At 37.6% G+C, this 15,109-nt stretch overlaps 1 pseudogene; it reads left to right on the top strand.

Annotated features, from left to right (window-relative positions):
* The first annotated feature begins 3,573 nt into the window (after positions 1-3,573).
* Positions 3,574-4,285, top strand: LOC101428436 (pantothenate kinase 1 pseudogene; annotated as a pseudogene).
* The last annotated feature ends 10,824 nt before the right edge of the window (positions 4,286-15,109 follow it).

Raw genomic sequence — 15,109 nt, 5'->3', positions numbered from 1 at the left:
GTGGACCATTGACCATGAGGTGCAGCAGTGCTCAGAGATGTATTCGTGAAAGGCAATGAATGTCTCATGATGATGGAGGGGATTGTTGCTATGGGGGGAGTAGTGGGGTGTGGGGTTGAGGGGTGTATGGGGACCTCATATTTTTTTAATTTAATATTAAAAAATAAATAAAGACAAAAAAATGCAATGGCTTGTATCACTGCAGTGTTATGCAGGAGAAATACAATGTCCCAAAAATGCTCCCATATTATACCTCTTCTTCCCTTTCCCATCCATCAGAACCTCTGGTGTCCACTGCGCCCACATCAATGATAAGAGTTCTTCCATTGCTAGAATAATAAGTCTATAGTACATTAATAATGTATACTTTAGTCCATTGTTCATTCCCCAGTCTTGAGAACTTTGGGCTGTTTTGCACACTCTGATTCTGAGAGGTAGTTTAGGCCCCATGGTGCATATGGATGGAATGATCCTGCCTGCAGCTGAAGACAGTCTCTTGTCCTTGGGATAGGTATTGTCCATCATCATCTCCTTGTCTGCTGTCCTGGGTGAGTCCAATGAAATGGAGAGTAGGTGCTACAATTCCACTGAAATTCAGGCCTCAACCAGTACACAGGTGGACCAAAGATTTAAGTCTTTGGGACACACACCCACCAAGTATAGGGCCAATTGTATATATATATATATATACACATTAATCTTTATAGTTATTCCTACTAATGATACTCTTTTCTATGCTCCCCTCCAACACTGTCCCTTATTCTTTTTTTCCTTTCAACCTGCAGAACACCCTTTAGTATTTCCAGAAGAGCAGGTTTCTTTTTGAAAAGCTCTCTTATTTTCTGTTTATCTGTGAATATTTTAAGCTCTCCTTCTTTTTTCAATGCCAGCTTGTTGGATACAGAATTCCTTGCTTACTGTTTGTTTGTTTTTTCCTTTAGCAACTAAACTATATCATATCACTGCCTTCTTTTACCAGGATTTCTGAGGAGACATCAGCACTTAATCTTATCAAAATTCCCTTGTTTGTTATGGATTTCTTTTCTATTTCTGCTTTCAGTATTTCTCTCTTTGCCTTGAGTGTTTTACAGTTTGATAAGTATATGTCTAGGGTAGGTCTTTTAGGATTTATACTGTTTGGGGTATGCTACACTGATTGGATATATACATCCATGTCTCTCCAGAGTTGGGAAATTTTCACCCATTATTTCCTCCAACACTCCTTTGCCTCATTTTCCTTCTCTTCTCCCTCTACGATGATACAATACATATATATGTATGTTTAATGTTGTCATTAAATTCCTTGAATCCCTGCTGATTTTTTTCATTTTATCTATCTGTTCTACTATCAGTATGAATTCAGATATAATTTCTTCATTATCACTAATTCTTTCCTCAGCATTTTCAAATCTTCTGTTTTGTTTTTCCCACATATTTTTGGCTTCTTGCATTGTGCCATTCATTACCAATTTTTTTCTGTGTATTTGACCAGTAAATTCTTAATATCCTTTACTTCTTCCTTCACTTCATTAAGTTGACTCATGATATTTGTTTGGATATCCTTGATTACTTGTTCCATATTCTGTGGTTCCTCCTTTTTTATTGTGTTCATTAGACTAGACCACATCTTTCTCTTACTTAGTAAAGCTTGTAAATTTTTTTCTGGTATATAGTCATGTGTTACTCTTGATAGTTTTTTCAGATGATTATGTTCTCTTTCTACTCTAGAGTTTGTATTTTGTTTTGTATAAAGCTTCCTCTTGATACTTAGTACCAATTATTGTATGTCCATGTACTTATCCTTGTTTCCAAGAAAAAAAATATTAAGGACATAGAAAAGGAAAGCCTGAAGAAGAGAAAAAGAATAATAGTAATAATAAAAAAAGGTAGAAAAAGAACCATAAAAGAGACAGGAAAAATTAAGTCATAAGAGGGAAAACCTTTAAAAATACAAAGGATTAAGAATAAAAATGTGAACTAAAATAAAATGAAGCAAGAAATAATAGAATAAAATAAAAGACTGGAAAGATGAAAAGAAAAGAGAAAAAAAAAAGAAGACCATAAAAGGAAAGGTGGAATATAAGTGAAGCAAAGGAAGAGGGGTAAGTGAAAGAAAGCAAAGGAATAAAGAAACTGAGGACTAAAAATAAGGAAAAAGAAAAAGGAAAGAAATAAAGAAAAAACAAAACACAAAAAATAATCCAAGAAATGAAGGTTCTTAGGTAACTAGGAATAATCTCAGGCTGCCAGTATTCGTCAATCACCCTATATCCTGCTAAGCTGGTAAGGTACCAGTGTTAAGAGAATATATAAAGAATAAAAAATTAAAAATCATAAAATAACCCATGAAAAATCTCCAAATAAGTTCTCCGTCTATAACTTCCTTGTCACAAGGTGTCAGCTAGGTGCCTGACATGGGCTGAGCCACTCTCTGTATCCCTACTCTTAGGTGGTATCAGAGATTGAACCAGGGCTAACCTCTGAAGGAAAACATGAAGCAACACAGAACACACTTGCAAAATACTGAAAAGTGATTTTACATAGATTTGTTTTTGTTAGTTCCTGGCACTTAAGGAAATATATCTCATACTACTAGTGAGTTACTAACAAGGAATAGTCAGTTCAGGTTTTAAATCCCAGAATTAACCCATTAAAATATAAAATGTACATTATACAACAAAAGATCACAGGAAAAACAAAGACACCAGAAATTAAGATCTTTCAAAAGGAACAAATTAAAATTCAGAAATCACTAATGAAGATGGTAGATTTGGGACATATTGGAAAGACTACAAAAATGTATCCTCAATATACTGAATATCAGTGAAAATATGGAGAAAAAACTAAAAGATATCAAGGAAATATTAAGCAATAATCTCTATAAAGAAATAAATTTCTTTAAAAAAGGAATTAAACAGTAAAACAAGGGATGAAGATCACAACCGAAACCTAACATTACCTAGCGAATTTCAACAGTAGATTCCTGGTGACAGAAAAAGATTCAGTTATCTCAAAGACATGAAACTTAAATAATTCAGGCTGAGTGGCATGAACAGATAAGGGTTTGCAATAAGAAAGAGAACCTAAAAAATGATCATGCATATCAATAAATGTATTATAGGTGTCCCAGAGGGAGATGAAAGGAATAAATGAACAAAAGGAATATTTAAAGAAATAATGACAGACTTCTCAAATTTAATGAAACAAAGGAATATAATAGGCTCAACATCCACTGGAGCCCTCTCTGCAGCGGATGAATCAGAACAGAAAGGAGGATCCAGGGAAATAAAGAGAATGGCATCCGGTGAAGCCACCAGAACATGCACTGCTCCCCCAGCCCCAGCCACAGAACCCTTGGCCCTGCTCGCTAGGGGCCTGTCAGCACCGCGGTTATGAACCGGCTGGTGCACTATGACTTTCACCTGTTGTGCCTCTGCATTTGGGATTCCCAGGGAGTGGCAATGCTGCAGCCCACGTTCCAGGCACAACCACCACCCCCTCAACAAGACTCTCTGACCAAGAAATACTGGCTGATTGCAGAGGAGGATGGACTCGAGAGGAAGAACTAGCTGTATGGCTGAGCTGCAGCCCCATAAACTATTTTGTTTGATTCAGGGCCTGCTTGACATCGATTCTCTTGGCTCAATGGCAAACCAGAATTTTACCATATTGAAAAGCTCACAAATCCAAAACTGTCCAAAATGCCACACTGCCTTGGTCACCCATAACCTGTGTTGCTGGTTAGCATGGACTCAGGTGTCAGAATTTTAGCAGTGTACTACAAGGACAACTACCAAAGAGGTACACGGATCAGTTTAGGGGAGGAATACTCTAGGCCTATGTGACTTGCTGCCTGGTTGTGAGACCTTTGAAGAAGATCTGGAAATGGCAGCTAAAGGTGATGGCATCAATGTTGATAAGCTGGTAAAGGATGTTTATGGAGCAGACAATGAATGATTTGGTATTCAAGGATCTGCTGTAGAATCAAGCTTTGGCAACATGATGAGTAAAGGAAAGCAAGAATCCATCAGCAAGGAAGACATCACCTAAGCCACTTTAGTCACCATCACCAACAACATTGGCTACATTTCTCAGATGTGTGCATGGTGAGAATATTGATAGAGCTTTGTTTGTTGGGAATTTTCTCAGAATCAATATGATCTCTATGAAGGTGCTAGCACATGTCCAAAGGACAGCCAAAATCTCTGTTCTTGGAACATGAAGTTTATTTTGGAGCTGTTGGGGCACTGTGGAACTTTTCAAAATGACTGGTGGGCAGTATTAGAAAGAGCTTCTTGTGAGAACTAAGAACTGGGACCTGCTGCTGCAGAAGGTGAAAGCCGTATGGCAGTTGAACCTGTTTGATTTGTAAATAATTCACAAGTCTTAAGTTGACCTTTTATTCTTGGATTTTGAGCTTATGATTCAAAATAGGGAACACAAGAGTTTTCTGTAAATAGAGTTATTTCTGTAAATAGAGTTATTTTGTTCAAAAAGTTTTGTGCAGCACGATCAAAATTACCAATTTTATGCATTAACTTTGAAAAGGTTGCCTAATGTTTAAAAAGGACCTTAAATGTAAATCTTTTTTTTTCTTTCTTTAATTGAACTGCTTTATGATGAAATGTCCTTGTCCATATAAATGGCAGCAAATCCTTGAACAGGAGGTTTTCAATTTATTTTAGAAATCTTTCAGTAGATAACTGTTCACATTAAGGGATTGGGTAGAAATCATGGACTGAGGTGTGGGGTGGTTATAGCTATTTGTTTTGTACACTTACATACCTAGGAGCTTTGTAACAAAGCACCTCATAAATAACAATGCTAAGGTTTATTCAGTGTTAGTATTTTAAACTGAAAATTGTATTTTAATTAGTTTCTAAAATTAAAAAAGTGCAATAAAAAAAAGATATACTGTTCAAGATGACTCCAAATGTGATAAACTCCAAATGAGATAAACACAAAGGGAAACATACCCAAATATATAGTAGATATATAGTAGTAGTCCAACTTTCAAATGCAAGGTACAGTAGACAATTCTGGGAGCTGCAAGAAAAAATGAAGTGTACATAAAAGGAGAACCCATAAGATCAAATGCCAATATCTCTCTTGAAAAAAGTGGAGACAAGAAGATAAAGGAGGGAAGCAGACTTGGCCCAGTGGTTAGGGCATCCATCTACCACATGCGAGGTCTGCGGTTCAAACCCTGGGCCTACTTGACCCATGTGGAGCTGGCCCACATGCAGTGCTGAAGCACGCAAGGAATGCCATACCATGCAGGGGTGTCCCCCATATAGGGCAGCCCCACACACAAGGAGTGTGCCCCTGACACAACAAGATGACGCAACAAAAAAAGAAACACAGATTCCCATGCTGCTGACAACAACAGAAGCGGACAAAGAAGAAGACGCAGCAAATAGACACAGAGAACAGACAACCAGGGCGGGGTGGGGGAGGAAGGGGAGAGAAATAAATAAAATTAAAATAAATAAATACATAAATAAATAAATAAAAAGAAAACTTAAAAAAAAAGAAGATAAAGGAACAGAATATCTAAATTGATTAAAGAAAATGGTTGCAAAACAAGAACTTAATGTCTAGTAAGGCTGTCTTTCAGAAATGAGGGAGAGATTAAGGTATTTCCAGATCAACAAAAACTGAAGGAGATTTTCTTCAGTAGACCTGCATTACAAACATTGCTAAGGGAAGTTCGTCAGAGAGAAAGGAATGAACACTAGAGACTGAACTGAGATGACCTAAAGAAATATAGACCTCTGGTAAAATTACCTATAGCAGTTTGGTATTATTGATGAATTGCAAAAAGAAATATTGGATTATGTTTGTAAATTAATCTCTTCCTCTGGGCATATTAGATTATATTGGATTCAGAGATTTGTTTGATTAAGTAATCATGTAACCCTCTTGGACCAGTCGGTCATTGAGCCTCAACCCTTTGGTGGGTGGGGACTCACAGAAAAAAGACATGGCAAAGGACAGAGTTGGGGGCTTTTAATGTTTGAGTTTTGATGTTGGAGTTTGATGCTGAAGCTGGAGGCCTAGGGAGAGAGACAGAGCTGTTTGCCTGATAGTCTACAGCTGACCTTGTGAAGAAAACAGAGGAGCTGAGCCCAGAGGAACCCAGGAAGACTGAACCCTCACAGACATCGGCAGCTACATTAGTCAGCCAAAAGAGGTGCTGATGCAGAAATTGGTTGGTTTTTATAAAGGGTATTTATGTGGGGTAGGAGCTTACAGATACCAGGCCATAAAGCATAAGTTACTTCCCTCACCAAAGTCTATTTGGAACAACATGGCTGCCAATGTCTGTGATAGTTCAGGCTTCCTGGGTTCCTATGTTCCTGGGGCTTGCTTTTCTCTGGGTTCAAGGTTCCTTCCTTCCTGAGGCTGGCTTCTCTTCCCTCTGTGTGCTGACTTCCTGGGGCTCCAGCTTAATTCTTCAGCATCAAACTCCAACAGCAAAATTCCAACATCAGAAAACCCTCACTCTGTTCTTTTCCATGCCTTTTATCTGTGACTCCCTACTTGCCAAGGGGTGGGAACTCAATACCCTAATCATAACTCAATCATGCCCAGGTACAGATCAGATTACAAACATAATCCAATATCTATTTTTGGAATTCAAACCATATCAATTTGCTACACCAGCCGTCTTGTTCCAACACATGAAAATAGACTTTGGTGAAGGATGTAAATTATGCTTTATGGCCTGGTATCTGTAAGCATCTAACCCAAATAAATACCCTTTTTAAAACCAACCAATTCCTGGTATTTTGCATCAGCACCCCTTTGGCTGACAAATACAGTATTTAATAATAACAGTATTATTGTATTACATATATTGTCATGTAATGCCATTTTTTTACTTCTTAAATTTTTAAAACATAAATCCATAAAATTAATGATAAACTTTGGATTTTGACATATGGCATATAAAATATAATTTATATGAAATAAAACAAAAAGGTGCAAAACAAAGGGCTATATCATCAGTGTTTTGGTGTTCTAATTAAGTTAAGCTGGGTCAAATCAAATGTGATTGTTACAGGATGATTATGCTAAAGTCAAGTATCAATATATCCACAAAGTAAATATCTGAAAAATGCCTTCAGAAGGAAATGAGAACACACACAGAATGTTACAATGGAGAAAAAATCATATAAACATGAAAGTAGGCATTATAGAAAGCTTAAAGGACAAAAGGGTAGAAGATATATGGAGACTCAATACTAAAATGTAAGAGGATAGCCATTGTTGTGGAATTAGAGAGAAGTTCAATTATTTGAGTATAGAGAGGCCAGGACTCAGGAATGACTTTGAGAAGGAAAAATGGTTTATTGACGGCCGGCCGGACTCGGGAGCTTTCAGTTTGTATCCCGAGCCCCGAACAAGATTTTCAAACGTCTTTTATACAGAGAGGAAAGGCCAAATGGTCCCTTTGTTTCAGTTCTCAATAGGCTTCAATTAGCATATATCTCTTCCACATCTTAGGTAAGCTTTTAGCAAGGACTCCAGACATTCTAGATAAGCCTTGGTTTTTGCATTTCCCCTAAATACTTAAAGTTTATAGCCCTTGCATTGTTAAACATTTCCTGGGACTGCAGCCTCTTACCGTTCCACACCCACAAGTCAAACAACTTAATTATCTCTGAAGAGACACAGAGCCTTCCACCCATAGCCCACATCACCATGCATTATTAATAGTTATTTTAAATGTAAATGGATTAAACTATCCAATCAAAAGGTATAGATTGACAGAATAGATAAAAAAATATAATGAAAATATGTGCTCTTTTCAATAGACACATCATAATTACAAAGATATTAATAGTTTGATAGTGAAAATATGGTAAAAAATATACTAAGAAAATAATAAATTAAAGAGAGTTTGAGTACTTATATTAATAGCAGCTAAAAGAGACCTTCAGCCAAAAATTCTCATAGAGGGACAAAGAAGTTCACTATATACTGTTAAAGTCTATTTAAACCAGAAGATAATAACAAATTATAAATATATATACACTTAAGGTATAGTTCCAAAACATATGAAGCAAATATTGACAGATTTGAAGGAAGAAACAGTTCTACTTTAATAGTAGAAGACTTCCATAAACCACATGGCATAATAGAGATCATCTGAAGATAGGATCAATATGTAAATAGAAGATTGAATGATACTATGTATCAATTAGAACTAATATATATATATATATATATATATATATATGGAAAACTGCACCCAATTGTAACAGAAGACAGTTTTTTTCTAGTGCACATGGATCATTCTCTGATAGACCACATGTTAAGTAATAATGCAGATTCAATAAATTTAAAAATATTGAGACAATACAAATATCTTCTTGGAGGGACTGTGAGAAGATTATATCAGATTTCACACAAAAATAATGGAGACAGAGCCAAAAGGACATGCTTTTGGGGTCAACAGATGAGGACAGTGCTTTATAACTTCCAGGAGAGTGAGTGACAAAGAGACAAAGAAGCCAAAACAAGAAACTGTGAGTTACAAAACATCCTAGCTGTCCGGAAATGTTCCCCTCCCCCACCCCCAAGATATTCGGGGGTGGGGGGGAGGTGGGTAAAACTCTTAGCTCATTTCAGCTGACTGAGAGAGGAGCACACATCTTCTTCCCTGTCAGCCATTACAAGTGAAAAATGAGGGGAAGTTGGTGGCTTTTCATCAGGGAATTTGGCCAGGGGACCCTGATTTGAATCTTGGCTCTGGCCAGATGAAAACAAAGGAAAACCAAGAGAAACATCTTCCTGGAAGGGTATCACAAAGAATACCATCTGCTGGCTGGTCTGGAAGCTACATGGACAATAACTGATTCTAGGGCTCTCTTCATCCCACCTCTGTGGGAAAGTCTGTGCCCCATAAGTGAGTCCCTGGCATGACTTTAATAACTTAAAGTTATTTAATAACTTAACCTTAACCTGGGAAAATTTAAAAACTTAGGATAAGCTGAACCAAATATAGTATCAAAGAAGAGCTGTGAAAAAATAATAACAATAGATAAGAGAGAGAAATTGGCCATCAGAATAAATGCATGAAAATATCAGATGCTTAAATATCAGCAAAAATTACAAGCCATACCAGGAAACAGGAAGAGATGACTCAGCCAAAGGAACAAACCAAAGGTCCTGATGTGATTCAAGATTTAAGATAATTAATCAATGATAATCACAAAACTCTCCTAAATCAATTTAAAGAATTGAAAGAAAATATGACTAATAAGTTAAAGGATATTAAGAAGACACTGGGTGAGGATAAAGAATAATTTCAAAGTCTGGAAATAAAAGTAACTCACTTTATGGGAACGAAAGACATGATGGATGAGCTTGATAATACATTAGACATATAGGAGCAGATTTGAATTACTTGAGTACAGAATTAATGATTTCAAAGACCGAATATCGAGGAAATAGAAAGAGAAGAGAATGGAAAAAAATGAACGGGATCTCAGGGAATTGAATGACAGTGCAAAACACAAAAACATAGACATTATAAGTGTCCCAGAAGTAGAAGAATATGGAAAAGGTACAGAAAGAATATTTGATGAAATAATGAGTAAAAACTTCTCTACCCCTATGAAAGACATAAATATCAATATCTAAGAAGGAAAATGCACCCAAAACGGAATAAACATGAATATAGCTCCTGAGAAACCTGCTAATTAGAATGACAACTATCAGATATAAAGAGATTTTGAAAGCAGGAAGAGAAAAGCAAAGCTTCACATGCAAGGGAAACTTAGTAAGATTAGTGCCAACCTCCCATCAGAAACCATGGAGGATAGTAGAAAGCAGTATGATGTATTTAAGGTATTGAAAGAGAAAACTGCCAGCCAAGACTTCTGTATTGAGCAAAGCTGCCCTTCAAAAATGAAGGGGAATTCAAAATCTTCACAAAAACTGATAGAATATGATACCAAAAGACCAGAATTACAAGAGATACTATAGGGAGTGCTGCAACCTGAAAGGAAAAAACAAGGGTAAGAGAACTGGATAGGAGTGTGTGAAGAAGATTTGAAAGGGTAAAAAAGACAGACTGTAGTACAATATCACAGCAGAAAGCCAAAAGTCAAAATGGATGAAGTAGGTAACACCTTTAGTTATTAATTTAAATATTAATGTATTACTTTTCCCAATCAAAAGTAACAGACTGATAGAATGGATAAAAAAATATGAGCCATAACTATGTAGTCTACAAGAGACTCACCTCAGATATAAGGACACACAAAAAGTAAAAGGTTGGAAGAAGATTTTCCACACAAACAGTAACCAAAAATGAGCTTGAGTAGTGATACTGGTATCAGACAAAGCAGATTTTAAATGCAAACCTCATATAAAGGATGAAGATGGTCATTATATATTAATAAAAGGTGCATATCAGCAAGAATAAATAACTGTTATAAATATTTATGTACCTCAGTGCTCCAAGATACGTGAAGCACAAAATGGCAGAGTTGAAGGGAGAAATAGATGTCTATACAATAATAGTGGGAGAATACAATACATCACCCTCAGTAATGGATAGTGTATCTTTACAAAGGTGCACATAACTTTGACTATGGTGACAGTGTCAGAGAGGGGTGAGTCAGAATGCTTCTTCCTAGGAAAGAGGAAAACAACAAATATGTACCACCACAGCCCTCACAGCAGCCCTTAACCCAGGGCCAGGCACTGGTAGAATACTTTCCATAGTTTATTCCATTTAATCCTCACAATGATGCTATGAGATTTGCCTTCATAGGATTATTGTGAGGATCCACTTGAGACTCAGAGAGATGAAGTGGCTTTCCCAAGTAAAGACCGTTAGTTTGTGACAGTGTCAGAGCTGTGGAAAGGTGAGGTGCTCACCATGTGAAGATCAGTTTCAGGACTTGGTGTGTGGTGGCCAAGTCTCTGTAACTGTATAGGAAGTTGGTGACAAAAGAGAAGTCCCTACCCTGTAAAAAAGACACCACTAACCATTAACTTCTCCAGCCTGCCTGCTTTGACTTTTTCTGCCATGCCATTCTTGGCTGAATTCAAAGCTGACTCTTTCCCACTGACGTTTGGACAAAGGAGGAACATTTGAATCCATTTGCTTCTCTGACACAAGATTGACAAAATTTAAAAGAATGATAAAATCCATGGCTGGAAGGATGTCGGGAAGCCCCACCTTCATAGACTGCAAATGATAACTTAACTGAAACAGCCCCCTTTTAAACTTACCTGGCTCTAGTTATTACAATTTTATGCATGCACACCCTTCAACCTTGCAACCCCATTCCTGGGGTTCTGTATTGAGTATATGCAGAAATTTAGAATATTCAGACACATATGATGTCCACTTTAACTTTAACAAATTAACACTGTTGAAATGACAACAGAAAGGCATCAAATCAAGTTCCATCAGCAATGAGAGGCTGAGTCGCTTTGGGAACAGGCCTCCCTTCAGGTACATTACACAGCCCCGTCACATGGCTGTGAAGTGGTCCTCAGCATGGCAGGTTACAGAAACAGGGTATAGTATTGTCCACTCGCTCTACCTTGGTAAATACAGTCCTGCTAAGCATGATAATTAGTAAGTTAGGGGATGGTAATGGAATGATAATCAAACACAGCACACCTGGGTTCGGATGATTAAAACAACCAAACAGTGGCAAAATGCAAAGACACTCATGGTCTAACAGAAGTAAAAACACTATAAAGCCTCTTTTCTGATATTTCTACAAATATAGGAAAAGTGACTTTGCACCTGGTCAAGGCAGGGGCTAGCCTTCAAGAATCAGGGAATGATGTCAGCCCAGATATTTTGGGAGTGGGACCGTGGATCAATAATTAGGAATGTGTTGGTAGGGAGCCAGGGGATTTATCAAAGTGGAGTCTGAAGATTAATCATTAGCTGTGTTTGGTCGCTGTGTATTGAGACCACTCTCCACCCACTCTCACCTCAAGGCAGCATTGACCTTTGTTGGCAGTGTGGTGCCCCTGCTCCTTGCTTGGGACGTAGATGTATAGATGACTCTGTTATCCAAATCCTCATCAATTTGCTGGGTGGATGTCTATGGAGACAGTGTCCCACAGGCAAGTTAAGAGGCAACAGGACTCTGAATGGCAATTGCCACCGGGGCACCATATCATATGCTTTTCTGCTACCCAAAGTGGAAACAGAATATTGCATAAACTTCCAGCTCATGATGAAAGGAGACACTAGTTCTGAATGAACATCTAACCAGATAATCACCACCCCAATACTCCTTTTTCTGTCCTGGCAGCAACAGTCTGTGCGTGAACACTATAGGGCCACCACCTTCCATATACCCAAAACCTGCTCCTGCCAAGGGCCTGTCCACTCCTCATGCCCTCCCCACACACACACACATGCTGGGAGTGGAAACTGCTCTGAAGCTGCTCAGAATGTAACAGAAATATTCACCTTGTCTTCATTCCCCTACTCTGTGCCATCCTGTGATACCTTTGGTGTCTTCTGATAAATGGCCAGTCTTCTGGGGAAGGATTTAGCCAGAGCCTGTAGCATTGGAAATGCCCTCATGTTGGGTTTTTCTGAGGCAAGAGTCTTGGAAAGTAGGTATACAAGAAGACATCTTGTTCTCTCCAGCGACTCTGCTCAAGTGAGCTTGGTACACGGCTGTCTTTAGATTGTGGTTTCCTGGTTACCAGGGTTCCAAGTTCTGTTGAGTTATATCTCCGAGGATGTGAGGTCACTTCCTGGGATCTCTTTACCTTTGCCCCTCCTTGGATAAAACCTGACCTAAGGCTCCTCTGGGATGCTAGCTCCTCACCCTCTTCTCACATCTCATTTACGAACTGTATGGTTAAACAACCAAGTCATCCCTGCAGGCCCTGATGTATTCGTTAAGTCTAAGTATTGAATTAAAAGGGATATTAATAAAATACATCATTTTCTTGACTTTTATCTTATATAACATTTGGTTGCTCGCCTTTAAATATGATAATATCTATATTACAGATACCACTTACTGTGTTAAGAGAAGTACTATACTATTTCTAGTTTATTAAATGTTTTATCATGAATGGATGTCTCCTATTATGGAATGTTCTTTCTGTATTTATGTCTTGATTGTATATTTTACTTTTTATAATCTGTTAATATGGTAAAATTAATTTTTCTTTACATATTATGAATCTTTCCTACTAATTTAGGGTTAACATATTTATTGCCAAATTTACATGCTATTTTTTTTCTATTGCAAAATTCTCTCTTTCTTCTGGTAATAGAAACTGGCCTGCAGTCACTTTTCTTTGATAATTATAGCCACACCAGCTTTAATAAGACTAGTGATTCCAAGTGTCACAGAGCATTTGTAAGCTCTCCTGCCTACACAGGAGACACTTGGGAAAATAGAAAGGCAGAAGAAATACATGACGCAGATAAATCCTGTCAATGTGTTATTTGAACTCCTGATGACATTTGCTATCAGACAGAAAATGGAGACAAGTGTCCTTTGTTATGCTTTTAGTAAGATATACTGGAGATTTCGAGTTTAATTATGGTAAGTAAACTTTATATATTTTGAAATGTTCAGTTATGGCCTGAAGGTAACTTCATCCTTGGGGATGTAATTATTATAGTGACACATTTCTATGTGTGTAGATATGCATCCCAAAGGGTCTCTGAAATCCTCCCTTGCAGCCCGTGAATTCACCTTCTATAGTTACTACATGGGTTAGATTTGTCAGGATCCAGAGTAAAGACTCAACTGGATGGGCAAATTAATGATAATAGTAGTGCTACATATATCAAAGCCTCCATGAAAACCTGATTCACCAACTACAGATAAAACATTATGAACATGCAGTATCTGCAGATGGACAGTCTGAGCGCTGAAAATTTGGTCTTCTTTCACTGTGGGAGAGACACAGTGAGGGGTTGTGAATGGGATCCCAGACATATACATACCCTGAAGGAAGGAAGAGGATTCTGGGCTGCCGGGGACATTTAGCATTTTACTTAGCACCAGGAACAGATGGAAATTGAAGAGTAAGTGTGGGGTTCTCTTAAGGTCTTGTCTTGCTCTGAATATAGCAGATTCCCTCAAGGAATCTCACTAAAATTATGATTATATGCTTACCGCAGTCATCTCTTAACTAGAAATGTTTCATTACAGGAAAAATTCTCACATGTTAAAAAATTAGAGTTTCCTTTATTGAGTCAGGAATGATTTTGTCTATTCACCATGATCATAGTTCTGGGGAAACTCAGGGAAACCTGGTTACAGTTCTACTTGTAGATTCAGGACAGAGACCTCTTTGGGATTCCCCAGTTTGTGTGCTCTTTGAATTCAGATTAGAACCAAGTTGGTGGCTATGCCAAGGTTAGTAACCTATAGAACATGAAGGGTTTTGCATCTAACCTCTATCTGTCACTCGAAAGTGTATACATCCAACTCACCAATATTATGTTTGTCTCTTTTTTTCTGCTACTTCATTTTCCTTCTCCTCATTGTTTATTCTCAAATCTTTCTTTGCACAATCTTCTATTTATCAAGTTTGGTGTGTTTTCTCTGGTCTAAATTCCAGGTCTCTAGCATTTTACCAGGACTCAGTTTATGGCTCAAGCCGTGGCTCCTGTAGATACCCAGGAAAGGCGGAGTGGACTTCATCATTCACTATTAACTGGAACCATCCCTTTATTCCTATGGGTCTAGGCTAATTTTCAATATATAATTGGTCATTAATAGACAAGAAAATCATGCTTATCTGATCAAAATGGCATGTGAGTGTAGTATTGTTCTCTTGTGATGATCAATTGTCCCATCATCACCTTAGTCAACTGTGGCTTTAGGGAAAGGTCATGATGGACCCCATGGGATATGACCTCTGGAAGATGGTGACTGATCTGTTAGATGTGTCTTTGTAGCTCTGATGTAATGACCAAAACATATTGGGATCTGAATAACTATTGCATAAAGTGACAAACCCCCAGTGTACAAACTCACTTGTACATGAACTTACTTCCACCACTTTTCACAGCTCTCCTCTTGTATTTTCCCTTATCCTCTTAAATGCAAAGTAGTTATATTTAGTATTTACATATTTATAG

This window comes from Dasypus novemcinctus, chromosome 19 (assembly GCF_030445035.2).
Source record: "Dasypus novemcinctus isolate mDasNov1 chromosome 19, mDasNov1.1.hap2, whole genome shotgun sequence".
NCBI classification, from domain to species: Eukaryota; Metazoa; Chordata; class Mammalia; order Cingulata; family Dasypodidae; genus Dasypus; species Dasypus novemcinctus.
This window is presented reverse-complemented; position numbering and strand designations above follow the sequence as displayed.